Source organism: Sylvia atricapilla, chromosome 2 (genome assembly GCF_009819655.1).
Source record: "Sylvia atricapilla isolate bSylAtr1 chromosome 2, bSylAtr1.pri, whole genome shotgun sequence".
Lineage (NCBI taxonomy): Eukaryota > Metazoa > Chordata > Aves > Passeriformes > Sylviidae > Sylvia > Sylvia atricapilla.
This window is the reverse complement of record NC_089141.1, coordinates 31,982,748-32,008,309: the sequence shown is the minus strand read 5'-3', so window position 1 is coordinate 32,008,309 and position 25,562 is coordinate 31,982,748. Positions and strand designations below refer to the sequence as shown.

General features: G+C 39.7%; 1 protein-coding gene across 3 annotated transcripts in view; it reads right to left on the bottom strand.

Moving 5' to 3' along the window:
• The window catches only part of DLG2 (discs large MAGUK scaffold protein 2), a 986,088-nt gene that overhangs the window by 863,597 nt on the left and 96,929 nt on the right, over positions 1–25,562 (bottom strand). The gene's annotated exons all lie outside the window — the stretch shown is intronic.

The following is a 25,562-nucleotide window of genomic DNA, read 5'->3' as shown; positions in this document are numbered from 1 at the left end:
AAGAGATTCAAAGAACATGTTACAGGCACACCTGAACAACATAGGCAGAATGGTCCCTTTCACAGAGAGAAATGTCACAGATCGCTTTAACCAGTAACCTAGTATTTGCAAATGTAAAATATCTTAAGAGAAACTTCTTGACACCCATCCAAGGCACCTGAATCACTCTCAGCCCTATCTGCAGGTGCATTTGGCTTTTTTGTTTTTCAAGTGCGGTGCACAATTTGAAGGAAGACTTTGTGGATTCACCACTTCAGTCTGTTGCCATTCAGAAGTGGCTGGGTAATGTTTGGTTTCAACCAAGATTAAGCAATGAGCCAGGTCTTAAAATATCCTGTTCAGATGTTTTTATCACATTTATTTTCATGAGGTATGATCAGATATACAAGACATGGCAGTGAAAACTATTTTATTGACACATGTAGGAGAGGAGGAGGGGAAGTGTTCCCTTCTTTGGGCAAGAAGTTTTCATCAGATAGTCACACACAAAAGGTGGCACACTGTCTAGGGGAGATAATTGATTTATCAAAGAACAAATAAAGTTCACATTATTTAATTTAATAACAATGGACTGTCTCCTGGATAAGAAAAAAAGTAATTCCATCTACCTGGATACCCCTTAGGAAAGGAAAATCTTTTTATAGGGTTTGTGCTTGTCCTCACGTTCAGTCTCTGGCCAGATATCAGAAGTCTCTCTTCCCTCTCTTTAGGAACAGCTAAAGTTCAACTTTTCTTCTAATTCCTTTTACAACTTTCCAACTTATTGTGTATTCTACTTGTCACATACAATGAGAAAAAAAGAAACACAGAATCATCAAGGTTTGAAAATATCTCAAAGATAATTAAGTCCAACCTTCAACTAAATGCCACCGTGCCCACTGAGCCATAGAGTGTAGTGCCACATCTACCCATTTTTTGAACACTTCCAGGGCTGATTACTGCACCACTTTCCTGGGCACTCTGTTCCAATGCTTGAACCCTTCCAGTGAAGAATTTTTTCTTCATATCCAACCTGAAACTGCCCTGGCACAACTTGAGGCCATTCCTCCTTGCCCTATTGCTAGTTACGTGGGAGAAGAGGTTGATCCCTACCTTGCCACACTAACTTTTATTCCACACATATATTTGTAAGAATTTATATTTCATATTACTATGAACATTTAATTCCACATTAAAATTAAAACCTATTTTTAAAACAAAAAGCTACAGGACAGTTACAATGAGAAAGAAAGTTTCCCCATTCTCAATACAGGGAACTTTTTACAGATGGTTTGAATGCTCATAGTACAATTGAAACAGTTGTAATATATGGTTCAATGCCAGGTCAATTTATATTGCAACAGCAAGTAAAATATATCAGGCTAATATGTAATTATCTCTAGATAAATACATTGTAGAAATAAGCTAGAAACTGCCCTCTGGCAGTGGCATTCAGCTGGCATCGCTGACATTATCAGGGTATTAATTGGGTTGACAGTATTCAGTCAAGGAACAATAGAATGGTGTTTTCACCCTAACTTTAAAGCCTATCTTGCCCTAGTGTTTTCATTAAAAATGATGTGTGAGCCACATTCGCATGTATATGCACATGTGCAAAATAAATATTAAAACCTCAGTCTCTTTGTAAAGTTCCTTATCTATGCTGAGGAGGGCACGGGTTGCTTTTGCTGGAACAATGATCACTGGTGTGCAGAGAAAAGCACTTCAGTACTTATGCGGTCACAGAAGAAAGCACAGAGGATTCACTTAGTTGGTTGCTTTGTAATTCCATAAGCTGAAATTGCCATTTCTGTGGAACAAGGGCAGCCAGAAACTTGCAGTCAGACAAGGTTTGCAGAAAATAGGCTTTGTAATTTGTTCTGAGTAAAATCTGCTCTATCAAGTAATCTCTGCTACATGAGAGGAGCAATCATACTAGGAGTGGAAAAGTGTTGAATACTACTGAGGATAGAATGGGAATGAGAAGCTGTAGAATAAAGATTGGAATCACAGTAATAAAGAGGAGTCATGGGGGCATGGTAATTGTTATATAAAATGAGCAAAATACAGTCTGTCTCCTAGTGGGGTTTATAGGAAAATAATTCAACAAAAAGTCTAATATCTTATCATAGGAACAGAAATCATACAATGTTCCTTCCACTAGACCAGGCTGCATTAAGCTCCATCCAACCCACCCTTGAACACTTCCAGGGATGGGGCATTTCTTACACAAAGTCTATCTGTACCTAGTATTTCCTGGCACTATATTCTCTGCCATGAAAACAAGTTCAGATTTCATGTAAAATGGTAATAATACTATTGATGAACTTTATGAACACAAAACACATCTTCAGTTTGAATCTCTTACTGTTGCAAACATTTTGGTAAGCGATAAATTCATGTTTGTTTAAAGTGTCGACAAATCTCGCTGGATTTTCTGTCTAATAGAATGCATTCATTTACTTCTTAAAAGATTACTTATTTTATTTAATAAATTCTGCTTGCTCTCCCTTTAGCCTAGCCAAATATTTTGTCAGTTTTGCTATATAAAGATAAATTGCAGACAGTAAATTATATACATATATTCTAGTACAAAGTAATTCTAAAGACATTGTGACAGTTGATTTCGTATAACTCCATCACTGGGGAAGTGAGAAAACAAATTTTCTGTACATACCATGGTGGAGTACATACCATAACATTTTGCAATTGCCCATGGACAAGCATATCATAGCTGGCTGCATTTGTTCTTTGCAGGAAAACTCTACTCCGGCCTTACAGACCTGTACAGGAGTGAGCAGGGTCTAACCTTTATAGATATGTCAGGAAGCACTGTTACTGAAGCAGCAGACACTTCTCAGTTTGAAGTTTTCGGGGGGTTTTACTGTTGTTTTTAAAAAATATTATTAATGCTCAGATTTGTGCTCACTCTAACCTCACTTTTTTTTAAGAAATATTAAATGAAAATAGTTTAGAAAAAGTACTGGAGAAGACACAACATCTTACTCACATACAAGAACGACCTTTCTTTCAGACAGCAGCTACATTAAAACAAAAAAATTATCAGACACAGCTGAACAGGCTGCCTAAACTCTGCCGTTTTCTGACTTTTTAGTGGTTGGATGCTGCTGCCTGCAATCATTATTCTAGTGCAATTTCTCTTTTAATTTATATGCATGACAAAATCCATTTGTGATAGAAACACTTTAGAGCTCCTCTGATAGCAAAGGGGTTAAATAACACAAAAAGGCAAAAAAAGGCCTAAACTACTGTCTGTCTTTTGTGACCACGGGCTTTCACCAGCATTCTAATGAGGGAAAAAATGAGATAAAGCAATACAATTCCTCATTCATCTGTAAGCAGTTGAGCACCAGAAAGATAGAATTAAATTGAGGGGAATTCAGACAAAGATAGATGATTAAAGGTCTGAGAGGACTAACTTTGAGCAAAGATTAAAGGAAGAGAATAGTAACAACACACACTTTCATATTTCCTTTCATTTCAAAGCAAAACAAACATTAAGAACCATATAGTGTTGGCTGAGAAAATTGCCCATGGCCTCAAAGAGAAGCAAACCATTAGGGTCAAAATGCAGAGGCCCACACATGAGCACACCAGATGTGTCCAACCCCTTGTAATCAATAACCCACTTACAGTGGCTTCGGAATCGCCAGCAGATTAGAGACAACACGATTCCACTTTTAAAAGCCCTTTTCTAAAAATGTATCTGCTGGGAAGGGCAGATACAGCTGCATGAGAAAATTGGGAAGAATTCCTCGGTGTGCTGGGAACAAGGTAGGAACCTCTCACTCTTAGAAGTTTTCTCCCTTATTCAAGATACTCACTAGTGAGTGATTTAAGGTCAGAAGGCAAAGGCAATCAGCATTTGTTCCCACTTATGCATCCTGGTGCCCTTGGTGTCTTCAGCTTGCGAATTAGCATATTCAGCTGGTAGTCCCAAAGCTGGATGAACTACATGAGATAGCTTTGGCATCTCTGTGATTTCCACCTACACTGGCAGGTCCCAAATGCATCCCAGTACTTTCATGGACATTCAGAAATGTAGCCATCAAGGCACACACATCCCAGTGCACCAAGCAACTGGGATTATCCCCAATCTTTCTCTTTAATACCAGCTGACCTGGAGCTGAACTTTCCATGTACCAAACTGATGCAAAAGGCTAGGGAGTGAGAACATCAAAAGATTGGTTTTCTGAGGTAATAAAGTGCTGTAATAACTAACAGAATGCAGTTGCCTGTCTCAAAACAATGTCAAGGTCACAAAAGGAACTTGCTATAAAATAAACCACCACAAGGAAACATGAAATAAGCACAGATAGGAAGTAGCTCCTTCAGTAGGAAGGAGCTCCTTCCAGGCCTAGCAGAGTTGAAGGTTTGGTTAGCATTCAGACAAAAAAATTACACCGTGGCAAACTGTGAGAAAGGAAAAACTGCTCACACACATGCCATCCCAAGTCATGGCAATGGCATCTACGCCCTGTGGACACCTAGAGCCTGGACAGTATAAAGGTGATACCACAGAAGAATTACTTGGGGACCCTCACCACCAGGATGAAGAGGGGCTAGTGGGAGCCACAGGATCCATTGGGGTGGAGATAACTTCTACTTAATCTGTCTCTCTCTTACTTGCTTTCTCTTCCCCCTCCTTCTTTCCTGTTTCTCTGTCTATATACCTCACATCTAATGTGAAATTAAATTTGTACTATTGAGTTCAGCAGCATATGGTCTCATTTGCACCTTAATTTGGGAAGAGGCATCTCCTTATAAACAGATCATAACAAACGCAAAATGGCTCAGCTTGAGCTTGTGCAGGTTTACCATGCAGCTATACAGTGAGGGTGGAATCACAGAATTATATGGGTTGGAAGGGATCTTAAAGACCAACTAGTTCCACACCCCTGCCATGGACAGCAACACCTTCCCCTAGACCAAGTTCCTTAAAAGCCCCATCCAACCCGGCCTTCGTTGATTCGCGAGATGCCAAACTCAGGATTCAGAACACAGGGAGCATAAAGGAAACTAGAGTAGAAGTGGAGATAAAAATCTCTTGCACCTCTTTTGCATTTAAAAAAGGAAGGGGAAGAAGAGGCAAGTCTGTATTCCAGTAACAAACAATGCCAGGCTTTCTGATACCATCTATATTTTATACAACACAAACAATTAAGCTTAAAAGGATAATCTTGTACATCACTTAGCCTGAAGTTGCACTGCATGTGTCAGCAAATGCTGCTTCCCCAGTGACTTGACAGTACACATGGCCACTTGTAAAAGAGCGGTGCAAACTATTCCATGCATCAAACCTTAACCAAAAATCCAGTGAATTTGCAGACACCTACCCCCTATGTTCTAACCTCTGCTAACAGCTATTCCAAAAGCTGTTACATTCATCTGTGCTTGGCAATGCAGGAAGATTTCCTTACATACATCTTGCTAGCATCCTCTTTCACTTTATGTCTTGAGAGGATTGAGCAATGGCATCAAAATTCTGGTATCTGCAGAAATTGTCTGTTGTTTCTACAGACAGCTGCACAGTTTTGCAATTAACTGTAATAGCATTAACAATGTAGAATCCCATTACCCAAGGAATGAGCTCTCTGTGTATCATATTTCTATTTAACCAAACTGGGAACTGGAACAAATATTCTGTAAGATAAAAAACCCAACAAACCCTTTCTTTTTATCTCCTCTTTCTAAAGGTCCATAGCCCTGGAATTCATTTTTCCTGTACTGTGCCAGTGCCCTGACTTGCTTTGCGGTGTAAGTCCCATCTGTTTTTCCAGGGCATTCAGGGACAAGGTGGAATGGGGGTCTAAGGCAACACACAAACACAAGCTGTTCCCTTTCTGGGAAATTTGGGACAGTCTTTTTGTCTATGTGTAGGACAGCAAGGATATGTACCTTTTAATGTTGTGTAACCCAGCACAAACGACTACTGTCTGGCAGAACACTGCAGATCAAAATAAAGTCCGTTGTTGCAGGCTCCTGCTGCAAATCCTTTTTTTAACTAAGGGAGCATTACAGTGTACGTCTAAATGGCATCATTTATATCCTGGGGAGTAGATTATGCTGGGTCAGCTTCAGCCATCTGGTCTGAATTATTAGGTAGGAGTAAGGCGAATTGTGCAGGATGTTGTTCAAGACGGAAAACTCATTCAGGCAGCACAAGTAGCAGGGAACTGATCATAGATTGTACCAGCCTGCCAGTAAAGAGCTTTAGTGGCCCTGCTGATGGAAGCAGTCCAAAGAGAGGTTAAATAGCATGCTTCACCCAATGCAATTATGTTGTGTGGGTTTTTTTCAAGCAAAATGTTTCCATATTGAGTAAAACTGCCATTTTAAGAGAAGGAAGATAAAAGGCAAGAGAAGGTAAAACCTACTGTGAAACGGGGTGAGTTTGCAACTAAAGCAGGCCTATGGCACTGACCCACGTGAGAAATGGCAGAGCTCCAGCTATCAAGCTGGCTCATAGCTTCACAGCTCTGGGGAGCTCCAACCTGCCCCCATTAGCATCCCTCGGTGCAGCAGCAGTCAAGAACACCTTGCCTATTTCTGCTGCATCTCACCCCCAGCCTCCAATGTATTTGCCTTGGGTTTGCACTAATAAAGGTGGAGTCAGATTCAACAACAAAAGAAAAGCTCAAGGCTTATTTTTGCAGTTGGCAGAGGTAACACAAAGATATTTCAAGTCAAAATGAAATTTTAGCAGTCATACTTGCAAGGTTTTCAGACAAGCCTTTGGTGCTCCTTGCCAACCCAACAGCAAGGAGAAAAAAAGTCCTCCATTCCATGCAGGCAGTGAAACAGTGCAGTGCAAGCCAGGGAAGCAGTCTTCTGCCAATTCCCTACAGATGATGAGTGTTCTTAAATCTATTAAAAGCAGCATACTCTGGTAGAACATGTACCAAAGTAGGCAGCAAGAAATATGGCTTCAGTTATTAACCGGTCTTGATTCTCGAGCTTCAGCAAACCCCTTTTATTTGGCCTAGATAATTTTGTGGTCTCTTCCAAACTGAATTATCCAATGTTCCTGTGATCCTTTGTACATCTAGGCTGTAAAATCTTGGAGGCAGGAACCATTACTAAGCAGGTACATACCTGAGAAAACTTACATCTTTTCATCAAGTTTTGAAACACTCTACAGGTTGTAGTAAATAACTAAATAGTTAGTAATTGATGTCCAATAATTATTTGGCTATACAAAATAAAAACATACTTTGAGCACGTCTGGCTTTGCAGTACATTAGCAACATTATTGTTTATTGCAATGTATCCAAAATACAAACAGAGCTGTCCAAATAAAATCTCAGCTAGAAATCTGCACCTCAAAGGCAGCTGTCCAATATCCAGGGAGAATATTCAACACAGATAGCTCTGCTCAGAGAAAGTAAAATAGTTGCTGCAACTCTTTCTATGTGAGCAATGTTCATGTTACATGAAAACTGGAAAGCAATCAATCAGAGAGCAGTCAGTATTTAAGTCTCTTCATTGATGATATTGAGTGTATTACCACAGTTCTGCCCACACATTCTAGCCATTTATCCATAAATAAGAACTGCACTCTGGACTGAGGGTCAAAGAAAATGTATCCCACCATGATAAGCAGGACTGACAAATGAGTAACAATGGAACAGGAGAGAGGGCTTATAAGAAAAGTGAGGATAAACTTCTTGATAGGGTCTGTTGTGACAGCACAAGAGTAATGGCTTTAACCTGAAGGAGGACCAATTTAGACTAGATATAAGAAAAGTTTTTCCCAGTGAAGGTGGTGAGACACTGGCACAGGTTTCCCAGAGAGGCGGTAAATGCCCCATCCTGGAAGCATTCAAGGTGAGGTTGGATGGGGTTCCGAGCAAGCTGATCTGGTGGAATATGTCCCAAATCATTGTAGGGGGTTGATGTAGATGGCCTCTGAAGAACCTTTCCAACCCAAACAATTCTATGATTCTATGGATTTAAGCTTTCACCATGGACAATATGTTATGGTTTATAAGTATGGCTGATAACAGTATTTTCAATGGAACAAGACAAAAAACCCACGAGACACGTTTAATAATGCACAGAAGAACAGTTAAAAGTGGCCACTGTAGGTTTAGCTAATACTGCATTCACACATTCTCGTGCTGTTCCTGAAGCTTAAGCTGCAGGAGAGCAGAGCAGCAAGCCCCAAATCCTGTGGGGAAGTTTCCTTTTAACCAGGCAATCCAGGGCTTGTGGATCTACACACAACTGCGAGAGTCAGAGCAGGATCATGGGCACACACTGGCTGCTTTGTATCTCCACACAACTAGGCAGACACTTGAACCTGTTCCAGGATATTTCCTGATCGAAAACTATATCAACAGAAAGCACAGGTAATTTTAGTGACTGTTCAAAGGTGCAGCTAAGGAAGTACTAAGAGATCAAGGCAAGGTTTCCCATGCTTCAGAACAGACCTTTCAGAAAATGACAGCTTTCTTTGAAAAACGATGGTTTGTATGAAGTTCTTTTCCTACAAGCTTAAAGAGAAACTTTCACTTTTTTTAGCACTGTGTATTCCCCTGCATGTAGTCCAGAATCATGAGAACACAGAAATATTTAGGCTCAAAAAGACCTTTAAGATCATCAAGTCTTGCTGCTAACCCAGCACCACCAAGTCTACCACTAAAACATGGCCCTAAGTGTCACATTTACACATCTTGTAAATACCTCTAGGGATGGTGATTCAACCTCTTCCCTGCACAGCGTATTCCACTGCTTGACAAAAATAATAATATACCTTCAGAATGAGGTTCTATTCATTGTTTGGGGAGTTATTCAAAGACACTACAGGAGGGATTTTCTTTATTTTCTGTGTAGCAGTGAACAGTTATTACTGTGCATTTCTGATCCTGTCAGAGGATCTCACAGCCCCACGGTTTGTCACAAGCAGTCATGAACAGACTTACCTCTGAATGGCTCCAATATGAGCTTAAACAACTGAGTTCAATACTAGAAAACTGTTCAGTTATATCATTTATTTGTTGTATGATTTTGTTTGTTGCTCAAGTGTTCAATATAGTCTTCCTTTAAATAGGGATAATTTGGAAAAAATTACAAAATCTGACTGTAAAATGCCAAGTCTAAAGGGTGGGTGTATGTCCATTTCTGAGGAAAGAGAGAGAAAAAAAAAATCAGATTCTATATTTCCTCACCTTTCTTTTTGAATTTTAGAAAGGACCCAGCTGCAAAGCAATTTCCCAGTGTGGAGGGAAATGCTGTATATCAGACCAGAAGCAGAAAAAAGATATATCATTCTACAATCCTAGATCAGATTAGTTTTATAAAGGCTTTTCCACTGCTGTTGCACATAAATAGGTTGAGAGTAGACAGGGAAAATGAAAGACCCAGTGCTTGGAGCACAAGTCTTGGGCCTTCAGGCTTTGGGATAGCTGCAGATTGTCAGCACCCCAGGCAGCGTCCATTCCCCTCAGCTATCTCCCAGAAGCACTCAGTTTGCTAAAAACCAGAGTGAAATTTCAATCAGACACACTTTCCCAAGGCAACGCAAGAGTATTTGCGGGAAAACCCCATGGCAATCTATAAAGAATTAACAGTAATTGCTACTGGTCCTTTTTCTTCATTTTCTTCACCTTACAAGGAAGCATCTTCATACACAACCCCTTTTGAACATCATTTTAAATATCAAGCTAAAACAAAACATGGAAATAAAACCTTTCTTCACCATTCTCTGACCTGCCAGAACAACCCTTTACCTTCTTTAATCTTTCTTCTTCAAGGTCTCACCTAAGAACATCTGCCCCTCTGCATCTCTGTTACCTTTTCTCTGCCAACACCTCACAGTCTCCTTTTAGTGCAAGGATACACATCTGCTCAGCCCAAGGCTCTGCCTTTTAGCAAGGCATCACCTTCTGTGCTCAATAACCAGCTTTACTCCGATACCAAAACACACAATCCCAGGTAACCCGAGAGTCACTAATCGACAACTCAGTATTCATTTTTGATGAGGTGCTTTGTTAAGTCAAACATGTGGCTATGGGGCTCCAACCTCCATCTCCACCTCCCCCCCACCTTGCACTCCTGGTGCAGTTGGCTTCCTGCCCAGAAGCTGAAGTTCAAAATAATTTAAAACCAACCTGCCCCTTTCATATGTGCCTAAACTGGGGGGGGAAAAAGGCAAGAACATGTGTAGAAAACTGGGTTAACTATATTCCAAGTCTCACCACTTCAGTTGCCTCTTTCTTCCCTTTCATTTTACTAGTAGAAAGTGTGATGTAAGTGGCAAAAACACAGGGAAATGAGAAGTTCAGATTGCAGATTCTATTTGCAGTTTTTCCACTGACTTGCTACGTGACCTCAGGCAAATATATCTCTCTGCACTTGAGCTTAACCTTCTGTAAAATTGAGATACAAATGCTTTGACTTATCCATAGGCTCACAGCATGGTGTTACACAGCTTAATTAATTAATGTTTGTTAAACACTTATAATGAATGTTTCTATACAAGTTTAAATTATTACAGGTTGTACCTTCATAAACTCTGGCTTATGACCCTTGAACATACTTGCCACAATGTCTGGTGTAACCCTTAATATTGCTACTCTCTTATAATAAATTATACTTTAAATGAGCCCTTTCACTGGAATGACTATGACTTTAGTTGTCTACACTTAACATTTACAGTCATTGCATTAATTGGTCTAACCTTGTATTGCAGGTTTCCATAAGGATCAAAAGACTCCCTTGGCCATGCTTGAATTTGCTTCACTTTATGTTCCCACGGTTTTAGTAACAGATAGGAGGCTTCATGTAAATTCATAGACATTTGCTGGTCTCCATTGGAAGAAAAAAATCCTGTATCCCTTACACAAGTCCTTGCAGGTCATGAATCTCTCTACCATTTTCATTATGTCCGTTCTCATGTAATTGATTGGTTTATGGACTCAGTATAAGATTTTTTTCATTTCAGTAATTTGGATTGTCATTCATTACGGACTTATTTATCCATAAATCACAGAATCATGGAATGGTTTGGGTTGGAAGGGACCTTTAAAAATCATGCATCCAACTGTTCTGCTGTGAGCACGGACAAAATATATTTGCAAATCTCCTTTCAGTGATTATTCTAGAGCAATAATACTGTGATGTGTCCCAAAGAGAGGCTCTCAGCCCCCTAAAGGAGGAAATGTTTAACAAAAAATTGTGTTCCCAAGTTCACCATTCTTTATACCAAGTTTTAATCTTTGCCACAGGAAAATTAGTTATGACCTTAATACTGTGCTTATTAACAAAGGGTATTTTTTTCAAGATAAATAATTTATAAAGTTTTATTACAGCATTTTAAAAAATGTCTGACAGCAAAGCTCAAGGGAGCAGAAAGGGACACGCTAATCAAAGGGTATGGCATAAATGCTAATAAAGAAAGTGACCCACAGCTGAGGAATTGGCATGTCATACGCTCCAGTGTTTGATCACACAAGAAAAAGGTTAGTACAATTAGTACAGCTCCATAAAAGGGTGATCTGCTGACAGAGGAAGAACCCCACCTTCTTTCAAGGCACAGCAGGAGCTCAGAACAACCCCCTTAGAAACAAAAATGCTAAATCAAGCTGGCTTTGGGTCAGGGGACAGACAAGGTCAATACTGTCAACCTCCTAATACTAAAGCAGCCAGAAAATTAAACATAGGACACAAACTTTAGGAACCCTTATCCGGCCTAGCTATGAATTGAGATGTGTTCTGGAGGCAAGTTTGTCACATCTGCTGCAAAGGTCAGGCTGGATATCCCAGCTGCTGCCATCTAGAGCAGCAGAGATTGCACTGCTGTGTGCTAAAGCCAGGGGGTCGGTAGGCATGGCACAAGGGCTTCCAGAAAGCAGGGCCTTGCTGGAGATGAGAATGTAGGTTGGGCAGGCATCCACCTGACCTACAGGGAGGGTAGAGGGTGAACCAGCTGCCTCTGGGAGCACCTCAGTTACAGCCTCAGTCCAGTCGCTCTGCCACCTGTGTTGACTCAACATCTGTTCCTAACAATGGGAGTAGAGACTGAGCATGTGGTAATTCCTACAGGTACGTGTCCTAACCTGGAACTACATCCCAACCTGAGCATCCTTCATGTTAAGAAGCCAATACTGAACACCAGAGTGGATGCAAGGGATTTTGATGCAATTTCTTTCCTTGCAATCAGGACTTGTTCTTGGGCAAAGGTCTGGAGGTCAGATTTGCATTATTTTTCATAGTTTTATTGGTTTGTTTTCGCTGTTAGTAGATAATGATCTAGGGCCAAGTTCAGTGTGGTAGGTCTTCCCTTTCTAAAGTTCTGCAGTAACACAGGACTATCTTTTAAAGACCATGCGTTGTTAATCAGCCTCCTGAAAACACCAACTTCTCAGTAAAGATGGTTGAAAAAAATTAACTTTGAAAGTTTTATTTCAAAACCATTTTTGCAGTCACCTTCTGAACAGATTAAGTGAAGTTACAGCTGGAGACTGAGGACTACACAGAAAGGCAGGGCAGGCATGCCTACAGAAGTATGCTAATTCTCTTTACTGTTAAAACAATCCTAAATTGTGGATAAAATTTTGAAGAAATAAACTTTCCTTGAGTATTATTTCCAGTACAATGCAAGCGTTGATACAAAGGCAATGCTTTTTGTCCCTAAAAACCCCAAAGTAGACCGCTATCAGGGAAACAGAGCATTAACAATGATCCTGCCACTAACTCACTCTGGTATTTCACTTAATGTGCTATAAACACATATTCAGTGCACATTAAGGTAATGAAAATCAATTTTTTTAGTATTTCTATAATGCTTTGATGAAATCAAACATGATAGGTTGAGCTGCTATATTATATTCCTTTTGCTATGATAGCTATAAGAAAGCTAGGCATTGTTCTAACAAAAAAACAATATTCTATATCAAGTTCTGGAATGATAAAGCATTTAAGAAAGTACAACTCAATTCATTATTTTAAATCACATCAGTAATTGAACTTCATTTTTAAAATTAAGTGAAAATATTTCAAATTGTATCTCAAATGTAAGAAGATAACAAATACCAGTTATCAAAATAAATTATTCAAAATTTCTAAAAAGGCAGAAAAACGTAGAGGACTTGCAAGCCTGCATCCAGATATCAAATTCACTAAGTGCAGGTTAGAAATGTTAAAAGTAACACCAGATTTTGTTGACATTGGCAAAGGTAGATCTTCTATAGCTACTGCATCTCACTTTTCCTAGAAGTATGGAGTGGGTTGGGAAAGGGGTGTAGGACACACACAAAAGCCTATGGAGAAACAGACAGATATTCCTTCCCAGGGAGTAAAAAACCCCCAAAAGCCCACTATCAGGGTAGACAGATCCTTTCTGTGCTGTCTCAGAAAGGGGGCGTCACAAAGGTACTCTGGGCAGATAAATGCACGGAAGATTATAAGGGCAAGCTCTTGTAATGGGACCTAGTTTGAATTTACTTCACCTGTTTATGACAGGATGGTTTGTCATTTTACCTTAAAGGTCTATTACAATTAATAAAAATGGATCTTGTCATTTCAAACCATCCCTGAAAGGCTAGAAGAGTGCAGATGTAGTGCTGCAGGAGGCCTGCAGGTTCTTATCAATACTGTAAGTAAGGTCAAAGGCCAAGTCTTGACAAAAATGAGGAAGGAGGAGAGGAGATGGAGATTATTCCCATTATCACACACATACACAGAAAAACCTGCACTTGTTGTTGACAGAAGCTGACTTCTCCCTTTGAGACTCTGTCATATTGCAGGGTAATGATCCAGGCAGCAAATAATCCATACACATATTTAAAAACCCAGGGCAGAACAAGTTCGACAACTTGAAAAAACTTAGTGCTCTAACAAGGGATCCAGCAGCTGCTTTGGCTGCAAACAAGAAAGCTGAAAGATGGCATTATGACTGTATATTAAATTTACTTGTAATTTCTCTTACTGTTCTCATTGCAAACAGAGTAGCTGCACAGTGGTAGGAAAGAATGTGCCAGGTGGTTATAGACTCAGAATTACCATTTTGTATGTATTATCTACTTAAAAATGCAAGCTTAATTAAGGCTCAGGCACAGCAACTGACAAATAGTGGTCGGTGAGTGTGCAAGTTCTTCCAGTAATGAGAATTCCTCGCAGAAAGCACAAATGCAACAGCATTTTATTCACTATGGAAATCTAGGACTCCATTCAAGGAGAGCACATGCAGAGCACACTGCTGTTAATTGCAAAGATGTAATTAAAGTACCCACGAGCCACCAGCGTGTGGAGACACCTAATGGACATTATGGAAAGCAGTGCATTATGTTGGACTATTCTCAGCGGCTTATTTCCCAAAAAAGCCGCTGCTCAAAGTGGATGCTAGTGAGCAAAACACTGAGTGACATAATCCCAGTTGCTAAGTCATAAGAACAAGTTTGACAGATCCAGCAGGAAAACCCACATGGCTTCTCAGGAGCCATGACTGACATGACAGAAAAGCAAAGTAGCTGCTCAGCAAGTTTTCAAGCCCAAAGACCAAGCACAGAAAGTCCTGCAAAAACTCCCACACTCTCCCTCCCTTCTATGAACCAGGGAATTTCTGCACAGAATAATTGATGGAGCTGCCAGCTCCATTTGCTTGCCCACCAGGAGTGGATCTCATTCTGCTGCCCCATGGGCATTCCTAAGAAGGACACACCTGCAGGATGCAACCATCTCATCTACACCAGCCATAGCCGCCTGCTCATGTCAGAACCCTGAGAAACTTTGACAGAGGTGCCAAACTGGAGAGATTGCTCCATTACACCCCAAAATGGGACTTTTGATGCTTAAAAGGAATCACTTCAGCACCCTACAATATTACCAGGTTGAAACAGTGAAGGGTGAAGCAGTCAAGGGTAGCAGGAAAGAGTGTGGCAGCCTGAACCCATGACCAAGCTCAGGTTGCTGAATGATTGATGAAATTATGAATTTACCCTGCTAAGAGAAGGGAATAGCTTGCAGGGCTTAATGGCGAGAAATTTAAAACCAATAAAAGGCAGAGGCTGGGATCCGGTTTAAGCAAATCCTAACACAATCTGGGCCCCTCACCTCCACAGTATACTTGTTACCTACACCACAGGAGACAAACACAATGAATAACGAGAATACCAAAAATTTCCATTTCATAGACACTGTATTGTATTAGGGCTCAGTTATAACATATTTGAAATATTATTAATAAACTCATTTTTATAAGATTGAATCCTTGAGAAACTGCCAACTACCTGAAGCAAACTAAACTATAGCTTTAGACACAAATTTTAATATTATGGGGAGCCACTTCAAACTATATTCAATATCCACACAAAGGGCTTGTGATGCTTAAACTTATAAAAATAGATCAGTAAGTCTTGATTTGTGCTTTCAGCAGAATCCTTTTTCACTCTGAGGAAGCCCATCGTGCTGGGGATCTGTATCGATAAGACAGCAGTGTCTGGGTAAAACCACAGAGAGAATCTTTCTATTGTGCCCTTTGGCTAAGGCACACAGAACTGCATTTGTATGCACAAGGGATGCAGCCAGCCGTGACACTTGGGAGAGGGTTGCAAAGCTGTTCTACTTAGATTAAAAATAAAAGTAAATAGTCCTCTTAGTATTATGTACACTTAACATGGAAGAACTCATCTGTAGAGGAGCAGGAGAGGAAAAACAGCACTCACAATGTGTTGAAGGGAATTGGGCCATTCTTTAATTAACACTAACATCCAAACTAAACTGGCAGTGTCACTGCTACAGCAGCAGACACGTAAATCCAAGAATCTCTGGAATAGAGGTAAGATAGAATTAATTCAAGCACAAACAAAAATAACTGTATCATTAACTGAGGGCATCCCCCAAGCAGTGGTCACTTCTCTTTCCTCTGAAAATCTGAATTTGTTCTGTGCACCTTGATTCTGCACAAAACAAATGAATGTGGCCCTTTAATGATCTATCCAGGACAATGTGTTTACTTTAAAAAGGAGTACACCATAACATTTAATTTCTTTTTTTAGCCATTACTTAAGACTCGAATCAAAATATAAATCTCCAAAACTCCTGGTGTAATCACACCTTTAATATTTTAGATCATGTTCATTATAAATAAGCTTCTTCTAGAATAATGTGATCTAAAAGACAAGCTGTCAAAATTCCTTGTTAAATATAAACTGACAGCATTGGAAACATGCTCAGCTGAAAAATAGCAAAGTTTATGTACAAGATATTATTAACAGTTCATGATCTTTCACATACACTGTTCATTTATTAGAACCTATGGCCTGAAAGTTGCCATCAGTTCATATTTCAAAAGAGATTTTTCTTTAGCAGCTTTTTCTAAACGCTGTGTCAGTGACTGTCCATAACTCAGCTAGCACCCTGCCATGTAATGGAAGTATTCAAAAGATGATTCAACCACACATGATAATGTTTTGTTAAGGAATAGGTGAAAAAAGCCTGCATTCTCCAGAAAATCACATGAATCTCTTTGGGAACCAATAGAGGCAAATATTTTTTGCTTTTTACAAACACATCTATGCTGTCCTAAACTGTTTGAGGTTTTTTCAGTTTAAATTTGGCAAACGTATTCATCTTCAATGAGCCAAAACCCAGGCATTTGAAATAGTGTTTTACAGATGTTTCCAAAATATTTTACCAAACACAGACCACAAATAAAGCTTCCAAGAGCCAATCACAGACTAAGCTGTCTGGAAAAGAAAAATCCATCATCATACATAATGTTTTCTCACAACAAATGACACAAAAAATATCTGATTGCCAGAACAGTGCTGGGCACAGGAGAAAACCAACATGTCAGTGGTGATTCTTAGGGGTCACATTAGGACCAGCACTGTTTAACATCTTTGCCAGTGACATGGACAGTGGGATCGAGGGCACTCTCAGCACATTTGCCAACAACACCAAGGCATGTTGTGTAGTCATGCACTGGAGGGAAGGGATGCCATCCAGAGGGGCCTGGACAGGCTTGGGAGATGGGTCTGTGTGGATGAACCTCATGAAGTTCAGGGCCAAGGGGAAGGGGTCTTGCACCTGGGGTCAGAGTGATCCCAAGAAAAATACAAAGAATGGTCAGAGAATAGATTGAGAGCAGACCTGAGGACAAGGACTTGGGAGTGCTGGTTGATGAGAAGCTCAATGTGACCCAGCAATGTGCACTCACAGCCCAGAGACCAAACCATGTCCAGGGCTGCATCTAAAGGAGCGCAGCCCATAGCGTGAGGAGCAGATTCTGCCCCTCTACTCCCTTCTGGTGAGACCCCACCTGGAGTGCTGTGTCCAGCTCTGGGGACTGCAACATAAAAAAGATATGAACCTGTTGGAGTGAGTTCTGAGGAGGCCACAAAGATGATCAGAGGGCTGGAGCACATCTGCTATGGTGAAAGGCTGAGACAGTTGAGGCTGTTAAGGCTGCAGAAGAGAAAGCTCTGGGGAAAACTTATAGCACCTTCCAGTACCTAAAGGGACTACAAGAAAGACAAAGAGGGATATAGGGATAGGACAGGGGAGAATAGCTTTAAGCTGCCAGAAGGCAAGTTTAGATGAGATGAGTTCTGCTGGTCAGAGCATGGTGCTAATAACATGATGGGGCGTTCAACCCCGTATGAGCCATCCACTGAAGAGTTGGACTCAATAATCCTTGTGGGTCCCTTTCAACCCAGAATACTCTGTGATTCTCAGATAAAAGGAAGAAATTCTTTACTGAGAGCCTGGTGAGACATTGGCAAAGATTGCCAAGGGAAGCTGTGGCTGCCCCATCCCTGGAAGGGCTCAAGACCAGGTTGGATAAGGCTCTGAGTAACCTGGTCTAGTGGAAGGTGCCCATGGCAGGGGGGTTGGAACGGGATGATGTTTAAGGTCCCTTCCAACCCAAACCATTCTGTTCCTATGATTCTAAAAGTTCAGAATCTAATTTCTGGCTTCTTTCCTTTCCTGCAGGTAGAATGCACAACTCCCTGAAGTCCCCTGATTTCTCTTTGGCAGGATAATAGGAATCATATAGTGGATGAGCTGCCTGCTGATTAGCCTGGCAAGCGACAAAATAAAACCCAAACCTGCTGGGTACCAACTGCTGCCCAGCATATGACTAAATGAAAGATAAGGAAGGGAATAAGTGCATTAGTAAGTGCTGCAAAGTGTTAAAAGCCAGCAAGCACCTGGATCATCTGGATCCTGCCTAATGAATACTTTCTCCAGGAAAAAAAACTTTCCTTCCCAAAAATTCCCATAAATCTGCTCACTACTATTGACCTCTCCTTGATATTTCTCTGTGTAAGAGCTTCATTCTTGATGCTATGAACAATTTACATAAAGCCACGCATAAAATTTTAAATGAAAAATACAAGTAAAGAGCCTCTTTGCTGTTTTACAGTTTTATAGTGATAATTAGACCTTTTAGTTTCTCAGTCCTAATCATTACATCCCTGACACGGACCAATTGGTGTATGGTATAAAACCATACACAAACCTTTTTTCTTCTGCAGAAGACGCATTTTCTGGCATCTATTCACTTTCTTACTACATTTATTTAAGATTCAGTATTTAAGAACTTGACTCAGATTCTAAAAATCTGTGACACACATGCACATGTACAACCCCAACGACCTGGCACTGGGGGCAACAGAAACTAAAGAATGCACATAAGACAAGTGGTTAATAAGAAAAGACGCAATAAAAACTCCTGAACAACTGGAGAGCTCCAGAGAAGCAGAAACAAACAAACAAAGTTAAAACCAGAGTTTGGCAAGCATAGATAGGAACAGGAAGATTTTCTTTGGATTACTTCAATTACAGATGTACTGGATTTGTACATTTGCCTGTGACTGAGGCAGAAAAAATAATTTATCAGAATGTGCAGCACCAACACGAATATAGAGTTCCTTGATACAAATGAAGCTATTGAGAGAGGTATATTTCATAACAGAACTCAGAGGAAAGAGTTGGATAGTTTATAACAGATTTGATACTGTTGAGACAAACGTGCAGTTTAGAGGACTTGTGATATCCCTAATCCTGGAGATCATATTGAACCGGGAATAAGAGCCCCAAACACAAGCAGGAGAAGATGAGAGGAAGTCCTTATTCCAACTCCAGGACAAAAAGAGAGAACATCTCCAGGATTTCAGACCAAAAGTAAACCCAACTGCAGGTTCTTGAAGGAAGAGAAGACAAAATGGACACAATCACAAAAATCTCTCCAGAGCAATCTGCAGACTCAAATAGAAGGAATTTGCAAAACCAGTGCGGAAGTCTCAATCGAAACTGACACAAAACCAGTTCTAAGGTCTACCTGTTGCCTTTGGAAAGGCTTTCCATATTTTTGAGAAACAGAAGCCAAAATATATTTAAAATAATCAAGTTTTACCATGGCCTTGTTGAAGAGGCATTTGCATCCTATGTGCCCACAGTAAGTTGTTCCTGCTTAGTTTGGCATGGCAGGGAAGTTTATGCAATGGCTGAAACCATCTGAAGAGATGACACACCTGCTCACCACACAAGTAACCACAGATCAAGTCATGGATAAATGATTCTCATTGAAGGTTTATAGGAGCTTTACTTAAGGATAAAGGAAAAATCATGAAAAAATATGGTTTGTATTTTTTTCAGAGAAAGAGCATATTGATTCAAGGGCTGAAAACACAGCAAATGCTCAGGCTCATTATGAGAGCTTAGGGTGTAAGACAGAAGCCTATGAGGGTAAAAAATCAATTCTATCATGTCTTTAATAGTATCGGAAAGCTGTCCAGAATACAACAATACAAGATACAAACAGAATACAAGATAAATATGATGCCCCATCCCTGGCAGCGTTCACAGCTGGGTTCTATGAGGGCCTAAGTGATCTGGTCTAGTGCCCATGGCAAGAAGCTTGGATGAGATGACCTTTAAGGTCCCTTCCAGCACAAACCATTCTATGATGAAACTCAATTGTCCCATCGCAAGTGTCCCTAGGAAGGCCCCTGCAGTGCTCAGACACAGGAGCCAAAAAGTGTAATAAACAGCTAAGACTGATGTAGACATGGGCAAGAAAACTTTCCTATCACAGATGCTTCTGTCCACCAATGCTACAGTACAAGATGAAGTATGTCAAAAATAATTATAGATATTGACACCTTATTTAAATAAATTATAACCATAATCCCTTTAAGAACACTGCAAGAACTTCTTGCTGTAGGTGATACTTTAATAATTAATATTTAATTGATATGAAACATGAAAAAAAGAAAACAATATTATAATATATCCCAATATGATAATTCAAGAAATTGCAGATCTATGTAGATATTAAGATGTTATTCACACCAGAAATATTCATGCACTGAGTTGGAATGACTATTTCCACTATCTAGAAAAAAAACTCTTAGAAAATATGAAAATCTCCATCTTTACCTGTGCATATAAGCATGTAAAAGGCTTTACATATTAAATTCTGAACCTGGCATACCAGACGTGCTAATGATAAATAATGGGTCACAATATGAATTGTTCTGAGTTTAAGTACATTGCAAAAAGGTGTGCACATTATCTTGAACCCAGATCACCCACAATCTAATCCTTTTGTGGAAAAAGCTATCAAAAATTGCTTTAAAGGATGCTTTAAAAACAAGAATCTTGACATGCTGAAGTTGAAAAGCAATGTCTCTGATTCTGGACCTCAGAAGTACAAGCCATGTGGAGGGAGACAGGCTCAAAGAGGAAGCTATTTGCTTCAAAAAGGATTCATAAAAAAAGGCAGAAGTGTAACTGAGATTCAGGATCTCTTGGTTAAGTTCTTGTCTTTAAGCTCTAAAGCTCACTTCTCAGGGACAGAAAATACAGACCAAAAAAGTTCATTGTTTATTTTAGAGTATTTTTTTCTGAGTTTAGTATTTTGTTAAATATAGCAGTAAGTGAATTCATTGCACTGAAAGTTTAAAGACATTGTTTGTTTCTGTTTGTCTGAAGAAGATTACTGTCCTGACACCCACTCATAAATAATAAATAATTTATATACACTTCCTTTATTAATTTATACCACAGGAGAATGAATTTCAGCACTCAATTAAAGCAGCTGCACATCACATTAAGGATTCCTTTGTTTAATCGTTCACAAGGACTACAGTACACTATCACACCACCCAGTCCTGACTCTGCAGGATCTGACTGTGAGCAGTCAGAGACTCATTTGGGAGAAGGATGAGAAATTCTTGATAGGCAGATGGAGCATAGCCTCCGCCCATCCTTGTCTCTGCTGGTGGCAGGCTCAAGCCAAAAGGCAAGAAATTCCACATAATTTCCCTCAATAATAGCACTAGGATTTTTGATGCGTATACAAAATAAACAATCTCTTTTCCTCTTTTCTTTATTTGGCTTTTACTTGGTACTGTGGCCACTTTCTATTATATATTATAGAAACTACTTGCATTTTTTCACAATTTTTAGTTCTTAATTATGCAAAGTATCCTATTTCATGCCAAAAGGAAAAATAATCTAACTTTTCTTGAGTTTTTGGATCTTCTAATTCATTTCACTTCCATCTCATCTCGAAATGAAAAAAATCTTAATTCATTCAATTCCTATTCATATCAAAATGTTTCACCTCATTCAGTAATATGATACTCCATGAGCTCTGATATCTCCTTTTTGTAATAAAATGGTCAGACCTGAGCAGTATTAAAATAGGTTTCAACAATTGATTTATGTAAATGACTTTTATAAAAACCTTTGTGCTGTTTACTACCCTATTCTTTAGGAATTCTCACATCTTGTCAGCTTTTCTTATTACAAATGTGCATGGAGCAGAAGTCTTCATTGTACCTCCTACAGCAAAGCCATGTCCTTGCGTATTAAATATGCACCAGCTGTGACATTTAGTTGGTTTTTATTGTGACAAAGATTATATACTCTGATACGTTACACACATTCAGAATTCCAAGCTTCAGCTGAAATACTCCCTGGAGAAGGGAAAAGTGGCTGTCAGCAAGTGACCTTATAAAGACCAGAAGCAAATAAAATTACCAAGGCTAGTAGGGAATATATGGGAGGACACCAAGAAGAAAGCAAGAAACTAATTTAGCAAAATTAAGCTCAAAGCATTTCTTAAACTTATGAGCTACTGGAGGTCTCCATTACATGAGTGGAGAAATCTTTATCCAAAGCACTTGGAGAAAATTGCACAAGGCCACTTCTATGTCTGTTCACTGCTTCTGCTGGTGACCTCCTTAAAAGAACCAAGCACTAAACGAGTCAAAAATCGTATGCAATCTGAAAATATGAAATTGTGTTAAAATTATTAAAACAATGATTAAATAAACTTCAATCTGTAGTAATGTCTTATGTTCAGTTACTGAGGTCAAATAAAACAGTAAAAAAATTCTAACTGAAGCTGTTCCTTAGAGTCTGTAAATTTATTATGGCAAAAACTCAGTGGCTTCAGGCAAATGCACACAAGTTTAGCTTTACACATGTGAAGAGTCATGTTAAAGACAAATGGATCACTCACAATTTCAAATTAAGCAGAGTGGTACATCCCTGAAAAACTAGGTCAAAATGTGAAACTCCCACTGAGTTTAAAAAACACACTTTGGCAATCCTGAACACAGTGTTAGCCTGGTAATTTATACTGAAAACAAACAAATGCATTAAAGAGAGCTTATAAATATTAATTTGACATTTCTACCAACACAAATAAATAAAAGCTATAAAGTCAAGTATTAAAATAATAGGATACGCTTGTGTATTCTGTATCTTACACATTGTGGGGTTTGGTTAATGCTTTTCCACTTTTTATATTTCCAAATAAATTTCCTTTGCAAAATGTTCTGCATCTTATGGGAACCTAACCATGAATTTCAATTTTTTTTAAATTCAAGAAGGTAGATGGAGGAAGTGTCTGTCTGTCATTTGAAATGCAGATAGAAGTCATGCAGATGCAGATAAAAGAGTCTCTCCTTGTCATACCAAGTAGCAGTGGTTAATTGTGATGCATCATGAAGAATATGCATGGTCGAGAAACAGACACATTAATCTTGGGAAATGTCATCAGGCAGATCAAGACACACTGGTCAATAAAACCCAAATGGTTTTGTCACTCTGGAGGTAAAAAGAAGAGATGACTTAACTATAAATAAGCATGGGGAGTTCTAGTTCACTTTTAATAGCACTTTCCTTTAACTTGAAATTTCAGATTCCTCCCCACTGACTTCAGTCAGAAATCATGTGCTGTATTTCTATAACAATTTCAGAGAGTTTTCCATCTAGTTCTTTGTTCCAACATCTTAATCAAGGCCTCCCTCCTTTCACACCCCCTATAAAACAAAAACATCTGAAGGTGTTTTTGTTAGAAATATGACATCCTGACACTGAGCCTCAGACCTTTAATGACCAGCACCATCATGAGGCACCACCAGCCTGTGCCTGGTCAAATGCTGTGAGCACACCAAGCAGCTGAGGGTGCTTGCCATGAAATGGGGGTCTGCTGCCAGGAGACTCCCATGGACAGATTCATCACTGGCAAGAGCTACCTAAGGGAAAAAAGTACTTAAATTCCACCTAAGACAAAACACAGGGTTTCCATATTGATTATATTCTTCTATGAAGAAACAGAGTTTCTGGTCTGCAATCGACCTTTCAAGGTGCATATTTTCTATCTGCCTTATACTCCTGCTCTTTGTTTATGGGGACAACACAGACCTCCTGAAAAGAACTCCGCTTTCAACCTACACGGAATGTCCCCAGTGCTCAGGTCCCATTCTCCCATATCTAAAGAACAAGCCTTCAAGGATGAAGGCCCTTGTGAAACCAACTGTGCAGGAACCAGTCCCCCATAAGTCATTTTCTGGAACCAGTTAAGCCACAAAGACTTCTTCACCCATGCACAAACCCATTTTCTACCTTCCTTGGGTCCAACTGAAACCATGGCAGACAGTTACCAAATAAATTATATTGCTTATTTTGGTGTTACCATTATCACCTAAATGATATTGGGTGATCTCCAACTTGCTAGTTTCTAGGAGATGTAGCCTTGCCTTGGTTATATCACCAATATTATGAAATCGAGAATGAAAGGAATTGCAGGTAAGGTTGGGGCAGAGGGTAAAAGGAAAAAGACACAGTAGCACAGGCTTGAGATAGTTCTTCATCTGTGCCTAGAACAAAGCACTGTTTATTATTGTGTCCCTCAGATCACGGACCAGGGCCCTGTTAAGACAGGGGACTCAGAACATCCCCATTTCAAACAGAAAACATCTGAGGCTTTCAGACAGCCAGGGAATACAAGAATTATCAGTCAGCATGAAAAGGATCTGACTTGGCACACTATCAGCTTGTCAAGGTTTCTGTAAGGCATCACAGGGAAAAAAGACTTCTAAAATGACTTGAAAGTTGCTTTGTTGCTGTTTCAGAGAGCTCCTTCCACATGTGAGGCTAAGCATGGGAAAGGTGATGAGTTGAAGATGTAAAAACAAGAGGAAGGGATCTGGTATCATCAGCACATCAAAGATGGGAACTGACATTTAAAACGAACAAGAGAAGACAAACCATGTGGGGATGAGAAAAGAAGGCTGTTCAAAATGAACACAGGATTATGTTGGATAAAGAAAGACAGAGGAACTAATGGAACAATGCAGGAAGGAGGTGATGTTGTCAATGTACTGGGGTAGGACAATGCCTCTGCATGTAAATTTTGAATTCATTTAAACGGGAGAAGATTTGAGAAGAGAATATTGCCTTCAGTGAGATGCCAGAGATAAAAGCCTGGGTAAGACTTCCAGTGATGTTACAGTCACAAAAAGACCACATCCTGAAAAGAGGATGTAGTGCAGAAGGGCTTGTAAGATCTGACCAGACTACATATAAGAAAGCTCATCTTGATGATTTTGGCCTCAAAAAGAGACCAAAAGTGACAGCAATGGAAAATATTCTTCTCAGCCTGGAGAAAAGAGACATTAATGGAGACATTATCACACTCTACAACCATCCAAAAGGAGTCTGTAGCTAGGTAGGAGTCAATAGCACAAGGAGAAATTGCCCCAAGTTGCAGTGGTGGTTTAGATAATAGGAAAACAATTCTTCACTGAACAGGTGGTCAGTCATTGGAACAGGTGGCCCAGGGAAGTGGTGGAATCACCATACCTGGAAGTGTTCAAAAGACCCGTGGATGTGGCACCTGGAGGTACAGTTTTACAGTGGGCTTGGCAGCACTGAATTAGTGGTTTAACAGTATAACCTTAGAGGTAATTTCCAACAGTTCTGTGGTTCTATGACTCTCTCAATTATTGAGAATCATGTGTCAGAGGTGGCTAAAACTGATCTCCAGAGGTCAGACTTGTCAGAAAAGCAACCCCTGATCACTGTTTGGACAGAATAAAATGGCCTGAATTATCCTGGACAAGTCTGTGCCCCATCAACATAGACATGGTAAGATAGATATGTATTTGTGGACAACTATCAAGAAACAAGTTTAAAAAGGAGTAAAGAAAAATCAAGGGCAAATCTTTGGGGCATTCTCATAGAAAGACGGAGAAGGGTCAGAAGATGACAAAATGTGGTTCAAAATGGGACAAAAATGTGACAAATGTGATTCC